Raw genomic sequence first — 17,069 nt, forward strand, 5'->3', positions numbered from 1 at the left:
TGGACTCCTGGGAGGTGATGAACAATCCTTTAGAGAGCTGGTCTGTTAAAGTGCTGAATGCATACGCCTAGATCACAGAGACCAGGCGAGGGCGTGACCTGACAAGTGGGAAAGTCCTGCAGTGAGAGGGGATCCCACCTTCACCAAATTTGTCAGGAAAAAAGTTGAGGAAAAACATTTAGTTGTGGGGGAAAGCAGACAGCATCGAGAAGTGAGATTGGAAGGCGAATGGTAGTGTCCTTGATCTGTGTTTGTTTGCTTCTAGGACAAGGCACAGTGAGCAAGTTTGTAAGATGGGAGAAAGGTCCCTGGAGGAGAATTAGTTGACGATAGGAAAAAGGAGGGGAAACTTGTGGAGCAGGACCCTGATGCTGGAGGAAGAAAATAAGGTCAAGAGTGTTGATAAAGATTTAGAGAGGCAGGGAATGTTTTGTTTTGTTTTGTTTTGTTTTGTTTTGTTTTGTTTTGTTTTATTTTATTTTATTTTATTTTATTTTATTTTATTTTATTTATTTTATTATTTAAACAATCAGAAGTGCTGGGGAGAGGTTGGGTAAAAGGCCACAAGGAGTTTGGGGAACAAAAAATTATAGCAGTTCAAATTGGGCTTTAAGTGTGGTCAGAAACTTGGATCAGTGTAGAGATGGGGTAGAAGAGGGGTGTGTTTTGTCCGGATCGGGGGTTTTGGTGGGCAGCTGGAGTTAGGAAGACATGGGGGGAGAGGCGAGACCCAGGGTAGCTGGCATTTCTGGTCTTGGGGTCTTTTCCTATAGCTGTTATTGATGTACAGATTCATCTTAAAACTCAGCTGCCACTTTTTTTATTCAAGTGTTTAGTAGTGAAATTGGACAGGCCTCAGAAGTACATTTTTGTTGCACAATCACAGTGTGTCCTTGAATCTGCACCACTGCCCACGGTGCTGCTTTGGCCTCGTTTTCTAGCACTTCCTCCATTGGTCTTTCACAGAAGCCACAGAGAAACGTGTGCCATTTTGATAGAATGTCTGTGAACCTGGAAGAGAAACCGATTTCTTCCAGAGCTTAACCTCTTGGGTGACAGAGCTCAGAAAACACATTAAAGTCAACAGGTAATAAATAGGGTTTTTACTTTTTTTTTTTTTTTTTTTAAATAAATAAGGTTCTTAATGTTCCAGAAGGCACTAGTTCTTTTAAGATTCGTGTTCCTGGGGTGCCTGGGTGGCTCAGTCAGTTAAGCATCCAACTTCGGCTCAAGTCATGATCTCATGGCTCATGAGTTTGAGCCCTGTGTCGGGCTCTGTACTAACAGTGCAGAGCCTGGAGCCTGCTTCCGATTCTGTGTCTCCCTCTCTCTCTGCCCCTCCCCCGCTTGTCCTCTGTCTCTCAAAAATAAACAAACATTACAAAACAATTTTTAAAAAAAGATTCATGTTCCTGTTACCTTGACCATGTTCATTCACCTCATTGGTCTTAATCAGGGAGAAAGGATATTTTCAAAAGTCAAACTAGTCATACCCTTTTTAATAAAATAGGTTCTGTCTCTTGGACATTGTGGGGTGGAAAAACTATACTGTGGAAAAAATTATAGCAAGGTGTACATCGCATGTAGAACACTGTTTTAAAAGCTATAATAGGTGAAAGGCTCCTATAAATACAGTGAGACCTCATTTTTCTCAAGGTCCAGTATCCAGCTCTTGGGAATACAGCCAAGAAAATATAAGCCAAAATGTCTTCTAAAATCTGTGATACAAAAGTGTAATTCTAACAAACATAGGGATATGGTTTCTGAGCACATAACTTATAAGGGCAAGGAGTAGACTGATCGCAATAGAAAGTACAAGCATCAGTACAAGAAGAGCCAAAAAAACTTCAGAAAACCTTACCAAACAGCCCATCAGCCTGAATGCTTTATTAGACGATCAAATAGCTCCATGCCTCTCCTTATCCCTCAGGATCACTGGGACACCAGCCTACACTAATTGATCCACTCAGAGTTCCCTTCTAATACTTAAGATTCTGTTTATAATCATCTCCCCCATGAACTATTTACAGTCTTTAAACTGGTCACCTGCCTCTGGTCTGAAGCCATTCAAAGCCATTCTCTTCACAAGTCTGATTTTGTCTACCCAGAATTTAAGTGCTTAATGATGAGGTGAGGGTCAGCTCTCTGGGAATTCTCAGATGGATAGCACAGTTACCCAACAGTGATGTCCTATCAGTAATTTCTTTTTTTTATTTTTAATTTTTTTCTATGTTTATTTTTGAGATACCGACTATGAGTGGGGGAAGGGCAGAGAGAGAGAGAGAGAGAGAGAGAGAGAGAGAGAGAGAGAGAGAGAATCTGAAGCAGGCTCCAGGCTCTGAGCTGTCAGCACAGAGCCCAATACAGGGCTCAAACCCACAAACTGTGACATCATGACCTGAGCCGAAGTTGGACGCTTAGCTGAGTGAGCTACCCAGGCGCCCAATTAATTTTTTTTTCATGTTTGTTTATTTTTTTTGAGAGAGACCATGAGTGAGAGAGGGGCAGAAAAAGAGGGGGACAGAGGATTCAAAGCAGGCTCTCGGCTGAGAGCAGAGAGCCTGATGTGGGGCTTGAACTCACGAACCATGAAATCATGACCTGAGCCAAAGTCAGAGGCTTAACTGACTGAGCCATCCAGGCGCCCTCCACCTCTAAGCCTTGTCGTTTCTCAACCATCTGCATTAGTAGAAACGAGCAATGGCTGGTAGAACTAAAAGCAAGAGATGGTCTTTATTTTTTCATTTGGCCATGGAATACTTGATTGATTTTGCAGTGCATTTCTCTCTCCCCAAATATTTCTGTAGGCTAATAACAAATTAACTTGCGTGTCCTGACTATAATACATTAAGAGCAGCGATAAGTGGCAAAGGGCCCGTATTAGAGTGGAAATGTGATCCTGGAATGGATTCTCCACTTAAGAAAGTACTGTCTACATTGGCAAAATAATAATAATAATAATAATAATAATAATAATAATAATAATAATGATAATGATAATAATAATAATAATAATGTTTTTCATCGCACAGACTACTTCTGTAGGCCTGCACCATGGGTTGTTTGCTTTTTTATAAACTAGATACACTCCACATACTTGGTGCATTCAGTTGTCATGAGAATGTGCCAGATTTTTCTGCCATTTCAGTACAGATCCAAAATGTCCTCGTGTAGATTCCGAGAAGCCATAGAGCCCATCGGTGTGCGGTTGGGTGACTTACCTGGACTGAAACAAGCTTCAGCGTAAGCAGAGGCTGTCACATAAGGGTGAATGGCTGCCTGGCAAGTCTTCTGCCATCTGCGTTCTGAAGCATTGTATCTCTAGTTGCTTTTGATCTACCATTGAGGCACATGTATTAAAATATCTGTTTCCTGGGGGGTGGGAGGGAGGGGGAGGGTGGGTGATGGGTATTGAGGAGGGCACCTTTTGGGATGAGCACTGGGTGTTGTATGGAAACCAATTTGACAATAAACTTCATATATTGAAAAAAAAATATCTGTTTCCATAATGATAGATACCTATTAAGTGCATCTATCATTGTGAGTCATGATGTTTGTAAGCTTATTGCAGTGAGCCATATCCGCAACTCAAGATAGCTGGGGGGGCGGGAATCCGTTGTCAAGTGTGAGCATTTACTAAACTTAAAAGGAAATTTGAAGTTGCAGTTCCTATGGCAACTACAGCTTAGACACATTGCAAATTCACATATATTAATATATTTAAATCAAATTCTCATATACAAATATAATGTGATGGATTTAGAGTTGCTATGGAAATTGAGGCTGTGCTTTCTCTTTTCCTCAGGGACTTGAGTGTTCCAGCCTTAAAATCAGATCAATAGAAATATTAGAAAAATGGTTTCAAAAAGGAAGCAACCTAAGAAGTATAACAGAATAAAATACTTGCACAATCACACTTAAATCCCTAAATGTAAATAGAAATAAATCCTAACAGTGTATTTCCAAAACTATTGAATATGTAAATACTCTCCCAATTAACTTTAATTTGGGTTCTCTAAGGCTGTTCATATAATCTTAACAGGGTGTTCATGTTTATTGGTGTATTTAAGTGTTTACACATTTGTTGAGCACCTGTAATCTAAGCACTGCCTGTCACCTCCTTTGGGGAAAAGAGTTGCTTTTAATTTCCCAAAAAGTTTCTGTTCTGTGTTTTTAGGAGAGGCGGTGAAATGTGGCAGTGTATAGTGATTTTGTCCTTGTTCCACCCTTAATTTTATGGCCCAAAATATGGTCTCGCTTGGTCAGTATACCTTGTTCATTTGAAAAGAATATGTATTCTGCAGTTGTTGGTTGCGTAGCGTTTTAGAAATAATCAGATCAAGGTAGTGGATAGTGTTTTTCAGATCCTCTATGCTTTTACTGATTTTTGTTTCTGTCTAGTTCGAATAATTGCTGTGAAGAGGGTGTTACATTGATTGTGGAATTGTCTTTTCTCCCTTTACTTCCTCTCAGTTTTTGTGTCCTGTATTGGGGCTCTGTTGTGAGATACATACATTGTTACGCTAAATCATTTCAATGAATTGACCTTTGTATTTTATGAGATGTCCCTCTTTATCTTCGTTAAAACTCTTAGTCTTGAAGTCTATTTTATCTGATACTAAACAGCCATGCTAGCTTTCTTATGCTTACTGCTTGCATGGTATATCTTTCCCCATGATAAGTTAAACTTCTACCCGTCTTTGAGCTCATATTTAAAGTGTGCGGCTTAGGGGCGCCTGGGTGGCTCAGTCGGCTAGGCGTCCGACTTCGGCTCAGGTCATGATCTCGCCGTCCGTGAGTTCAAGCCCCGCGTCGGGCTCTGTGCTGACAGCTCAGAGCCTGGAGCCTGTTTCGGATTCTGTGTCTCCCTCTCTCTCTGCCCCTCCCCCGTTCATGCTCTGTCTCTCTCTGTCTCAAAAGTAAATAAACGTTTAAAAAAAAGTTGAAAAAAAAAAATAAAGTGTGCGGCTTATAAAAAGCATGTGATTGGGTCTGGCATTGTTATTCATCCTCATAATCTCTGGACGTTGGACTCTCCAGTCTGTTACAACTTAATGTAACTGTTGATTTAGCTGGATTTAGGTCTACCATATTATCATTTGTTTTCTGCTTATCTCCTCTGTTTTTTCTGTTTTCCTGTTGTCTTCTGGATTTTTTATGATTATTTTTTCAAGTTTTATTTGGAAATAACTTACATCGTTTATGAGTTTCATGAGTACAACATAATAGTTTGATTTAGATGTATTATGAAATGATTACCACAATAGGTTCAGCTAACATCCATCTTCTCATATGGATACAATAAAAAAAGAAGAAAACAATCTCTCCTTATGATAAGAACTCTTAGGATCTACTCTCTTAACTTTCCTACAGATCCTGCATCAGTGTTAGCGGTCACCATCATGTTATACATTACATCCCTGGTACTTACTTATCTGATAACCGGAAGTTTGTACCTTTTGGCTACCTTCCAGTTCACCTCTCCCTGCTCTCTGCCTCTGGTAACCCCAAGTGTGATCTCTTTTACTGAGTTTATTTGTTTGTGTGTTTGTTTTAAAGAGACCACATGTAAGTGAGATCATACAATCTTTGTCTTTCTGTCTCATTTATTTCACTTAGCATAATCCCTTCAAGGTCCTCCTTCCATGTTGTTGCAGATGGCAGAATTTCATCATTTTTTATGGCCTAAAAATACTGTGTGCGTGTACCACGGTTTCTTTATCCATACATCCATCATTGGACATTTAAGTAGTTTCCATGTCTTGGCTATTGTAAATAATGCTATGAACATGGGGGTGCAGATACCTTTTGAGTTAGTGTTTTCATTTCCTTTGGATAAATACCCAGAAGTTGAATTGGTGTGTCATATGGTAATTCCATTTTTAATTTTTTGGGATCTTCCTTACTGTTGTCTTAGTGGCTGCACCAATTTACATTCCCACCAATAGTACACAAGGGTGCCCTTGTGTACTACACACATCCACACCAGAATTTTTTATTTCTTATCTTTTTGGTGATAGCCATTTTAATAGGCATGAAGTGATATCTCATTGTGGTTGTTGGTTTTTTTTTTAATGCTCATTTATTTTTGAGACAGCGTGAGCGGGGGAGGGGCAGAGAGAGAGGGAGACACAAAATCTGAAACAGGTTCCAGGCTCTGAGCTGTCAGCACAGAGCCTGACTTGGAGCTCAAACTCACGAACCGTGAGATCATGACCTGAGCCAAAGTCAGACACTTAACTGACTGAGCCACCCAGGTGCTCCACTCTCATTGTGGTTTTAATTTACATTTCCCTAATGAATGCTGACGTTGAGCATCTTCCCATATACCTATTGGCCTTCCATATATCTTTGAAAAAATGTCAATTCATGTCTTTTGTCCATTTTTTCACTTTAAAAAAAAAATATGAAATTTATTGTCAAATTGGTTTCCGTACAACACCCAGTGCTCATCCCAACAAGCGCCCTCCTCAATACCCATCACCCACCCTCCCCTCCCTCCCACCCCCTATCAACCCTCAGTTTGTTCTCAGTTTTTAAGTCTCTTACGTTTTGGCTCCCTCCCTCTCTAACCTTTCTTTTTTTTCTTCCCCTTCCCTTCCCCCATGGTCTTCTGTTAAGTTTCTCAGGATCCACATAAGAGTGAAAACGTATGGTATCTGTCCTTCTCTGTATGTTTGGTCCATTTTTTTAAATTGTTAATTGAGCTGAGTTATTTCGGTTTTTTTGCTCTTGTCCTGTAGGAGTTCTTTATGTATTTTGGATATTAACCTCTCATCAGATAAATGGTTTGCAAATATTTCTCCCATTCTTTAGGTTGTCTTTTAACTTTGTTGATGGTTTCTTTTGCTGTGCAGAAGCATTTTACTTTAATGTAGTCCCACTTGTGTTTTTGGTTGCTTGCACTTTAGTTGCCATATCCATATTCTGGATTTTTCAGATATTGTATATTCCAACTTACTTGATTGCCTTTCTAACTATATCTCTTTGCATTAATTTTTTCAATGGTTTCTCTAAGAATTACAATATATATACTTTCACAGTGTACTTAAAAATTGCATTTTCCCTTCATGTAAAATGCGGAACCCTGGCAACCCTTCTCCCACTTTTGTTTGTCCCATGTAGTTTGTATGACTATTACACTTGTCACATGTGCTACATCCACATACATTATAAATCCCCCAGGACAATGTTACAACTTTTGTTTTAGACCAACACTTTTCATAAGTGGCTTTTGAGCACTCGAAATGTGCTTATTCTGCACTGAAATGTGCTGTATGTATGAAATGCATGCTGGATGTAGAAGACTTCGTGTGGAAAAAAATGAATACAAAACCTCTAATAATTTTATTAATTACATGTAGAAATTATAATCTGTATATATTATATGTATTTTTGCATACATTACATTTCACATCTTAAAAAATTTTTAATTGACTGATTAACATATTTCTAGGAGGCAGTGCTGCTTTAGGCAATCGTGTGTGTTTAAAAGAAATAGAGAGAAAAAAGAGTGGGTTTTCCCCCCATTCCTACCTTTTACCATTTCCAGTCGCCTTCATTCGTCCCTGAAGCTCTGAGTTCCCTACTGATTTCATTTCTCTTCATACTGAAGAACTTGCTTTAGCATTTCTTATAAACCAGGTCCATTGGCAACAAGTTCTTCCAGTTTCCTTCTTCTGTAAATGTCTTTTTTTCACAATCAAAAATTTCCATAGATAAAGAATTCCACCTGATCTTGCTTTATGTGCTTTATTTTTTTTTTTTAACGTTTATTTATTTTTGAGACAGAGAGAGAGACAGAGCATGAACGGGGGAGGGGCAGAGAGAGAGGGAGACACAGAATCAGAAGCAGGCTCCAGGCTCCGAGCCATCAGCCCAGAGCCCGACGCGGGGCTCGAACTCACGGACCACGAGATCGTGACCTAAGCCGAAGTCAGACGCTTAACCGACTGAGCCACCCAGGCGCTCCTTGCTTTATGTGCTTTAAAGATGTCATTTCAGTGTCCATGGCCTCCAGAGATGAGAAGGGCTTGCTTGTTCTAATCGTTCTTCCCCATGTGCAACATGTTTTTCCTGTCTGGGTGCAGTCAAGAGTTTCTTTATCTTTGGTTTTCAGTTAGTGGGACTGGGATGTGCCTAATCATGGTTCTCTTTGAATTTCTCTTGTTCTGGAGTTCATTAAGCTACTTTAAATCTGTTGAGTTTATGTCTTTTACCATATTGGGGAGATTTTCAGCCATTTTTCAGCTCCATTCTCTCTGTCCTTCTGGGACACATTTATCCATATGTTAGAGCTTTTGAAATTCTCCCACGGGTTTCTGAGGCTCTGTTCACCTTTTTCTCAGCACGCTCTCTCTTCTTTAGATTAGATGGTTTCTATTAATACGTCTTCAGGTTTACCCTCTTTGTCCTCTGTCATTTCCCTTCTATTGAGCATTTTTAAAATTTCAACCCTTGTATGTTTTCAGTTGTTAATTCCCTTTTTTTCTTTCTCTATTGGTACTGCCTACCTTTCATTTATTGTGAACATCCTTCACTTCCCTGGGCATGGTTATGATAGCTGCTTTAAAGCTCCTGTCTGCTGATGCCACCATCTGATCGCCTCACCATTGGCATCTGTTGATTTTGAGAACATGTCACATTTTCCTGGATCTTTGTATGTTGAATAATTCTGGATTATATCGTAGACATTGTAATGTTTTGTTGTGGACGTGGAAGCTTTTGGTGTATTGCTCCAAAGTGTTCTGATGTTTTTGATTTAACAGGGACTCCATTAGAGTCCACGTAAAAAGTACCCACGAAGTTAAATTTCACTCAGAGGGTCCTGACCTTGGTGTCAGGCCTGTGCCTTCATGCAGGACTTCCTTTTCCTTATTACTGACAAAACATATGTGTTCATTTGCCTTTTGAGAACAGTCTACCCTTTAAACACAAATGTTGCTCTCACCCCAAAGCCATTATTTGTTCCAAGAAATGCATTTTCCCTTGTCTTTTCTTTAGACCGGACCAGTCCTTGATAGCATTTGACTTCTCAGAGCCGTAGGGTATGCACAGGCATCCTTCTTGGCCCTTTGTGGTCTCAGCATCAGGATGAGTCATGCCTATTTATTCTCTGCACCTTCCCGGTATGCTCCTGCTGTTAACTGTTCTCAGAGGCCTCAGTCACCTAACCACAAACTATACCTCCATATACCTGCTTACTTCTTCAAGGATCAAATATTCATTTTAAGAGATCATGTAATGTCAACTCAAAACAAGGAAGAGGTGCATTTTTCTTACCAGTCCCATAATTAGCAAGAATTGTCTTCAAGCAAATGCTAGCGGTTGTTATATAAACGATGTATCTTTCACTCAGTCCCTGCCCCGTATCAGCATTGCATCCCCTTGACCTCCTCATATTAAGAAACCATCCCACTGCTAAGCTGCAAAGCAGGTAATGGCTGCTCATGGGAAGAAGAAGGCTGTTGGTAGTTTTGTTCCTCCAGTTATACATCTGTCTTATGTAAGATGTATAAGATATACCACTGGGCATTAGGATACTTTTCTCCTCAAACAATAATTAAAACTGTATTTCTCAACCTGTAATGATAAAACCACAGCAATACAATATGAGCAGTGCTCTGCCTTGCCAGGATACTGAATATCTGTGAGTTTGGAATACTGAGAGCACAGTGAGGAACAGAGACATGAAGAATTCAGGAGCTTTGGATAGGAATCTTCTGGCAGTATCTGTGGACGAGGCTGAGGGCCTTCGTCAGAGGAACAGCCATGCATTTTTCATGGCCATCCAATGTGCTTGCTTACTGAGACTGCATCTTTGATAGAGGATTTACTAACTCAGTTTACAACTTTTAGTTATTTTGGCTTTTTGGAATCAAACCCTGACCTAGTTTTCTGTAAAACTAGAATATTTGAAAGCTTAGAGATCAAAACCTACAACTATAACCCCTGTTGTAAAGGTGGGGAAACTGAGGCACAGAGAGGTTCAGTAACTTTCCAGGGTCATACACTAGAAATAGGGGGCCCAAAGTTTGAAGCCTGACCTTGTGATTCCAAAGCCTACTCTTTAAACCATTATATTGCCTCTGACATATTATGGATGTGGTCTTGTTTTATGTTCTGATCTTCTCCTTACACTATGCTGAACCACAGTACATTTTCACAGACCAGATTCAAATCGCATAGTGTGTGGAGGAAATGAAAGTCTCTGCAGTGGCATAAAGGCTGGAACCAGAGCACATGCTGTTGCATTTGAATGACCTCCATTTTTATTTTTAAAACTAGCAGCCACTTTTTCAAGTTTAAAAACATTCTCATTCATCCTTGCAGCAGGTTCTGGGTGAGAGTTGCTGTCTTTTGCATAGGTTTGTAAAAGCAGGAAACCTTGAGTCACTTGTTCCAGGCCTCTTCGCAGCCTGGAAGCAGACATGTACGTGAAGCCTGGGGTACTGGGTCCTGGATTAGCGGGATTCCTCATCTCTGATTTCTTAACCCTTGGATTGACCTCATTCTCTGAATGGATGGTCTAGGTGATTTCAAAGGGAAGAGTAAGCCCTTCAGACACAACTGACATGTATTTTGGCCTCTTGGGCTCTGTTCCCTCACTCACGGCCTTGCAGGAGAGGACCAATGGCCTCCATTATTGTCCCGCCTGCACTGGGAAGTAAAGCATCGAGGCCTCTTTTAAACAGCATTGATTCCTTTCATAACTGGTATTGGGTCATGTTCACTGCTCCCTGTGTATGTTGAAATACTCATTGGTTTTGTGCTAAATCCCACGTGTTACTCCCATCATCGCTTTTCTCTCTGTTGGAATAATAACTTGGCATCTGGCTTCTCCGCCTCACGACAAAACTTAGGAGGTCTCAGAGGCAATGATTTAGCATTTATTCTCCATTTCCGTAAACAGAGTATCACAGGTCACCCATGGACCTATTTTTCTTTTTTTCTTCCTCCGTCCCCGCCCCCCGTAAGAGAGCAAATGTACACTTTTATTTACTTTACAGTAAGTTTAAATCCTTGAAGGGCACAGCATCACATGGATTCTGTGGCCAATGGCTTTAGCACGAAGGTTGCTTTGGAATTTGGCATGAACTACGGCACTGTTTCCATGAGCACGAGTTACTTTTCCCCAGATTACTCCGGTTTTGTTCAGTTTGCCACCAGGAGTCACTGTGCTCTTCTTTGCTTTGTACACATAAGCACATCTCTTGCCTAGATATAGTTCTGTTTCATCTCAAGCATAAACATCTTCAATTTTAAGAAGAACTCTGTGCTCTCTCTGGTTCTGGAGACCCCACTTTCTCCAGCAAAAATGGCCTTGGACCACAGCCTTCCAGACATACTTGGCATTTTAGGAGTCCTGCTCCCAGCAGGCCTCCACAGGTTCCAAGATGGCAGAACGAGGTCTGTTTTTCTTATTGGTGCCATTCTTTGTCACTTGGTATGTTGGGCAGGAAGAGAAACATTTGTTTACTTTGAAGAATTTCATTTAGAATTTGTTGAATTGATTTGAATTGAATCACAGCATGTCCGTTTGGATCCAGGAAGATGCAGCACTGAAGCCCACGTGTATGGCTATTTTCGGCATCCTCTCCAGTCCTCTCTATCACCTGTGCTGTAGCTGCGGAAATAGTATATGATGTACTACACAATAGCTCAGAAAAAAAAATTTCTTAAACAGCTCCTGTTTGCTGGAGTCGTTGCTCTTTTTATGAAAGCTTTGCTTGGATTTTCATTCAGTCTCTCAACACATATTTGTCAGGGCACCGTAAGAAGTTCTGGAGACACACATGATTCAGGGAAGTTACAGTCTTGTGATGAAAACCTGGTAATAAATAGACAATAACAACAAAGTGAGGTCTGTGCTATCAGGGTGTGTAGGAAGACCATCAGAGCTGGTCTTGTGGATTCTAGAAAGGCTTCTTGGGAAAATGGGGGTTTTGACGACGAGTCACTAAATGAGTAGAAGTTAGCCAGGTTAAGAGTATGGACAAGAGCACTGCAAACAGAAAGAGTAGAATATCGATGTCAAGAGAGAATATGCTGTATTTGGTAAAGTCGGTGTTATTCTGCATGGGTATTGAGAAGTAAAGCTGCAGAGGTGAGTGGGGCCCTTGTATAATGAGTGGAGAGGTGATATTCAGACTGTGTTGCTGCAAAACAACTACTACAAACTTACCAGCTTAAAACAACACACATCTATTGTCTTACACCTTCTGAAGTCCAGGCCAGGCCTAGCTGTGCTCTGTGTTCTAGGGTCCCACCAGGCAGCAATCCAGGTATCTTCTGGGGCTGTGGTCCAATCAGAGGCTTAACTGGGGAGAGCTCTCGGGTTGTGACAGTTTCCTTGAGGCTGCAGAACTGAGGTTTCAGTCTCCTGGTGGCAGCTGCTCTCAGTTCCCAGAGGCCACCTGCGCTTCCTTGCCACATGGGCTTTTCCAGCATGGGTGCTTACGTGGCATCTTGCTGCTTCTAGACCCATGGGATTCTCTGTGGTGTGTATGCTAGCCAAACAGAGTTCTGTAGAGTACCGTAATCATGAGAGCGACCTCCCATCACCTTTGTCATATTCTGTTGCTTAGAAGCAAGGCACAGGCCGCACCCATACTCTAGAGGAAGGGACTATACAAAGATTAGAATACCAGGAGGTGAAGATTATTGGGGAGAGGAGGTCACCATAGGTTCTGTTGGTCACAGAGGTTTATACTTTAAAGGGAACAGTTGGGAGTCACTGAAAAGTTTTAAGCACAAGTTTGCTGTTTGGTGTAGAAAATACATGGCGGGTGGCACAGTTACAGTCCAGAAGACTAGCTAAGAAGCTGTTCCAACAAACCATGTAGGAGAGGAGGTTGGCCAAGGATATACGATGCACATTTTTCTGGCTTGGTGGTTGGTTGGTGAAAGCAGAGAAGCTGGAGCCAGGAACCAGTTGTAGTAAAAGATCCACATGAGGCTCAGCTCTGGTTCTCGCCTCCCTGAGCTCCAGCTCTGTGGCCTCAGACCACATCTCTCTGTTTGCAAGGGAGTCTGGGGAAGATCATGTTAATGGAGCACAGTCAACTTGCCACCACCAGAAAAATAACCTAAAATACTGGTCTTGACAGTGGAGTCAGGACTGTATCTGTCCATCATGAAGTATTGAGTGCTCGTGTTCCTACGCAATAGCCATCTTAATTTGAAGACTTTTGGCTTAAAGGGCTGCTGTATGCCAGGAGTACAGTGATGCCGCGATGTCATGGTGATGCCTGTGTGTTTTAACTCTTGATGGTCTGGCTAGGTTTGTTGGGCTGTTTCACCCACTAGCTTTTCTTCCTCCTGCAGTAAACAGGCAAGGGGGCGCCTCCCTAACTTGTTGGGATTCTGATGTGTATTGTTTTCATGGGAGTGAGGGATCCTTGCCATTTCTAGAGAGAAGTTGCCCTGAGGACAAGTTAAAAACGAGAATTTGAACTAAGACAGTGATTGCTCGGCACCTAATGTGTTTCAGAGCACCCTTAATTACCTACCAAGATGTGAGAAGAGTCGGTTTATCATAAGGAAATACACGCCACATTCAAACAACTATTCAAAAGTTAGCTATTTTAATACTTGAGCCATTCTAAGAGGAGAAGTTCTGTGCATTTTTTCCCACTATGAAAAATTCTCAGAAACCATAGTGACTCAGGCAGAGCCTGGAAAATACTGGAGAATCACATGATGGCTAAAAATAAGCACATCATCTCCAGCAGGGACAGTAACCAGGGCAGAAGTAATTCAGTTTTCTGAGTGCTCATGCTGGCCAACCAAGCTCAGGTCCTCTTGGCCACCGCGGGGGCAGGCTTTGTGACCCCTGGCCGGGGAAGGGGAGCCTTCAGGCACTGAGGCTCTGGGTGCAGAGGCAGCCACGCCGTCCCAGGCCTCTCACTCTGAGTGTAGTTCCCTGGCTTGCTCCCAGGGCAGAACCAGTTATCACACTGTGTAATGACCCTGAGGAGTGAATTGGGAGGGACACACGCTGACTCATAGCCCTTGTCACCACCTACTTTTCTTCAGCCTTCCTCTCGGAGTCAATAGCAGATGCTATTGATCACAAAATGTCTTTTAGGTTGCTGTTAACATTGCAAAATGGAAGCCGTATAAAACAGCCAGACATTTGGTGCCTATTTTATAGCGTACATGATGGGGCTTTCTGAACTGGTGCGTTGTAAATGATTTACCATAAAGGAAACTCGTCTTGAGCACTCACTACTCATACCAGGAAAATCACGGCAGTGGCCTCCTCTCTGGCCACTCTGCCTCTGCCCTCACCCTCCTGCAGCCCATTCTCCACACAGCAGTCAGACCATGTCACTCCTCAGCTCGGGACCCTGCCGCGGCTTCCCTTTCCCCTCAGAACGAAAGCCCACCTCCTGACTGCGGCCTCTGAGTCCCGACGATCTGCCCCCTCCTGCACTGGCCCAGGCTTGCTCTGCGGCAGCACTCCAGCTGGCCCCTGCCCCAGATGAGGTAGGGCCTTTGTGTGGGCATCAGGCCTTGCCGTTGCCTGGAACGCTCTGCTCCTGGGCTGTCCAGGGCACCAGCTTCACCCCTCTCAGGCCTCTGTTCTAATCTGACTTTCTTAGGCCTGGAAGTAAGGGTTCCTCCTGCACCTGGCAAGTCTCTTTCAGGGATTCTGGAAGGTTATGCCTCTGGAGCTGTCACAAGAGACGTAGGCTTCTGTGAGGAACAGGACTTGCGGGTCAGGGTGACTGCCACGTGGGCCTGGCGTACGTCTCGCCTCATGTCTCTGCTAGCCTGCGGCAGGACTCGCATCAAGAGGGCTCCGTGATCTTGACCCCTGTCCTTCCGAGGGAACCTGGGTCTAGTGAGGCCCATGGGAGGCTCCTGGGTCTGCAGAGCTGAGACTGGAGAAAGACACGTGCTGGGCACTCAGACACCCGGAGCTGCTACTGCAGATGGCTGCTCACCCTCGCCCTGCTCCTCCGGTCTCTTCTCCATAGCATTTGCTTGCCGGTTTATTATGGCACTTACTAATGTATCATGTTGTTTATTTCTCATTTCTGCTGTTAGAATGTAAATTCCACAAAGGCATTTTCTTTTTTTTTTTTTTTTTTTTTTTTTTTTTTAATTTTTTTTTTTTTCAACGTTTTTTATTTATTTTTGGGACAGAGAGAGACAGAGCATGAACGGGGGAGGGGCAGAGAGAGAGGGAGACACAGAATCGGAAACAGGCTCCAGGCTCCGAGCCATCAGCCCAGAGCCTGACGCGGGGCTCGAACTCACGGACCGCGAGATCGTGACCTGGCTGAAGTCGGACGCTTAACCGACTGCGCCACCCAGGCGCCCCCACAAAGGCATTTTCTATGTTTCATTCATTGATTTATCCCAACTGCCTGTAGCTTGCCAGGTACACAGTAGGAGGTCAGTAAATGTTGGCTGCTTGAATGAATGAGTCAGGGTAATTTAAGAAGGAGCACAGGGGGCGCCTGGGTGGCGCAGTCGGTTAAGCGTCCGACTTCAGCCAGGTCACGATCTCGCGGTCCGTGAGTTCGAGCCCCGCGTCGGGCTCTGGGCTGATGGCCCAGAGCCTGGAGCCTGTTTCCGATTCTGTGTCTCCCTCTCTCTGCCCCTCCCCCGTTCATGCTCTGTCTGTCTCTCTCTGTCCCAAAAATAAATAAAAAACGTTGAAAAAAAAAATTAAAAAAAAAAAAAAAAAAAAAAAAAAAAAGAAGGAGCACAGACTCCAGCTTGCTGATTTTCAAGATAGAGGGTGAATGAAACTGGAGAACCGAGGCCTTGGTGCCCACTGGTGGTTTATGGGTTAAAATTTTTATAGAGATTTCTTGAAAGAGAGTCTGATGTTCTTACTACTTTAGCACTTTAGTTTTTATCTTGCTAGTGTCTGGAAATGGGAAACCTGTGTACTTCATCATTGGTCGGATCAGATTCGCTGAGTAACAGCACTACTAATGTGAGCTCACATTTATCGAGCACCTACCATGCGCCAGGCTCTTAAAGACCTGTCCTGTGCTGTTCCCGACTCTGGGAAACAGGCTCTACTTTTGCGGTCTTCGGCATCCAGGGGTCCAGGTAGCAGCACCCGGACTGCCGTGAAGGCCACCTGGCGACCGGGCCCCCAAGCTCAGCCACTGCCTCCCTAAGGGCAAGCCGAAGGATTACCACTTCCATACCCGATCCCCATGCCCACACGGCTGGTGTGCTTTCCCCTAGGCTCCAAGGTGCTCAGAAAAGGGGCTGCCCACTTTTACAAGCTGACCCTGAAGTGGCGAGAAAGAAGAGCCAAACTTGGCCGCGGGCTGCACTGGTGACAGAAGCCCTAAGGGCCGTGAACTAGTAATTTCAGAATATACGAACCAGCCTCTTAATAACCTGCTGAATCAGAGCATCCTGGAGCCCCCGTTGATGTTCCACATGGACTGGACTCTGGCCGCAGAGGCGCTTTCCTTTGTCTTGCCCTCAGAGAACGCATTAGGAGCCTACAAAGGGGAGGCGTGGAGCCATTTTCCAAGAAAAGGGTCAGACCCCGAAGCCGTGAGAAGGGTGGGGGCGCAGTTGGTCATACCGCAGTGCGGCCACTCCGGTGTCCGTTTCGGCACTCAGGAAACCCTCTTGCTGTGGGAGCTCCATCTTCGCGTCACTCCAGCCCTATACTCTATCCCCAGCAGTGGCTTTATTTACTTTTATTTTAAGTTCATTCCCATTCCCAGTTAAAAAATAAAATCTGTTGACCAAGGTAAAAAGGATAAGGAAGTGATGGCAGATCATCCACAAATAACCAATCAATGTAGGTACAGTGCATCTTCTGTCATGTTTCAGGTCTGTGGGGTTTTGCTTTTGACATACGGCATAATTGACATACAGCATAATCGTTTCAGGCATAAACATGATTGAATATTTGTATATATTGCAAAATGATCACGACAATAAGTCTAGATTAACATCTGTCACCATATGATTAGAATTTTTTTCTTGTGATAAGAACTTTTAAGATCTACTCTCTGCAACTCTCAAACATACAGTGTTGTTACATATAACCACCTTGCTGTACATGAGTTCCTCAGACT

The 17,069-nt window shown here is 43.1% G+C and overlaps 1 protein-coding gene and 1 long non-coding RNA gene across 6 annotated transcripts in view; one reads left to right on the forward strand and one right to left on the reverse strand.

The window, feature by feature from the left end:
* Window positions 1–17,069, forward strand: part of MAPRE2 (microtubule associated protein RP/EB family member 2) — a 159,469-nt gene that overhangs the window by 124,061 nt on the left and 18,339 nt on the right. The gene's annotated exons all lie outside the window — the stretch shown is intronic.
* LOC132665914 (uncharacterized) lies at window positions 903–7,749 on the reverse strand. Its single transcript, XR_013551247.2, has 3 exons — window positions 7,537–7,749; window positions 3,222–3,336; window positions 903–1,011 (listed from the first exon to the last, which is right to left on the reverse strand). It is a non-coding gene; the product is annotated as an uncharacterized LOC132665914 (long non-coding RNA).

The sequence above is a fragment of the Panthera onca genome, chromosome D3 (genome assembly GCF_046562875.1).
Source record: "Panthera onca isolate mPanOnc1 chromosome D3, mPanOnc1 haplotype 2, whole genome shotgun sequence".
Lineage (NCBI taxonomy): Eukaryota > Metazoa > Chordata > Mammalia > Carnivora > Felidae > Panthera > Panthera onca.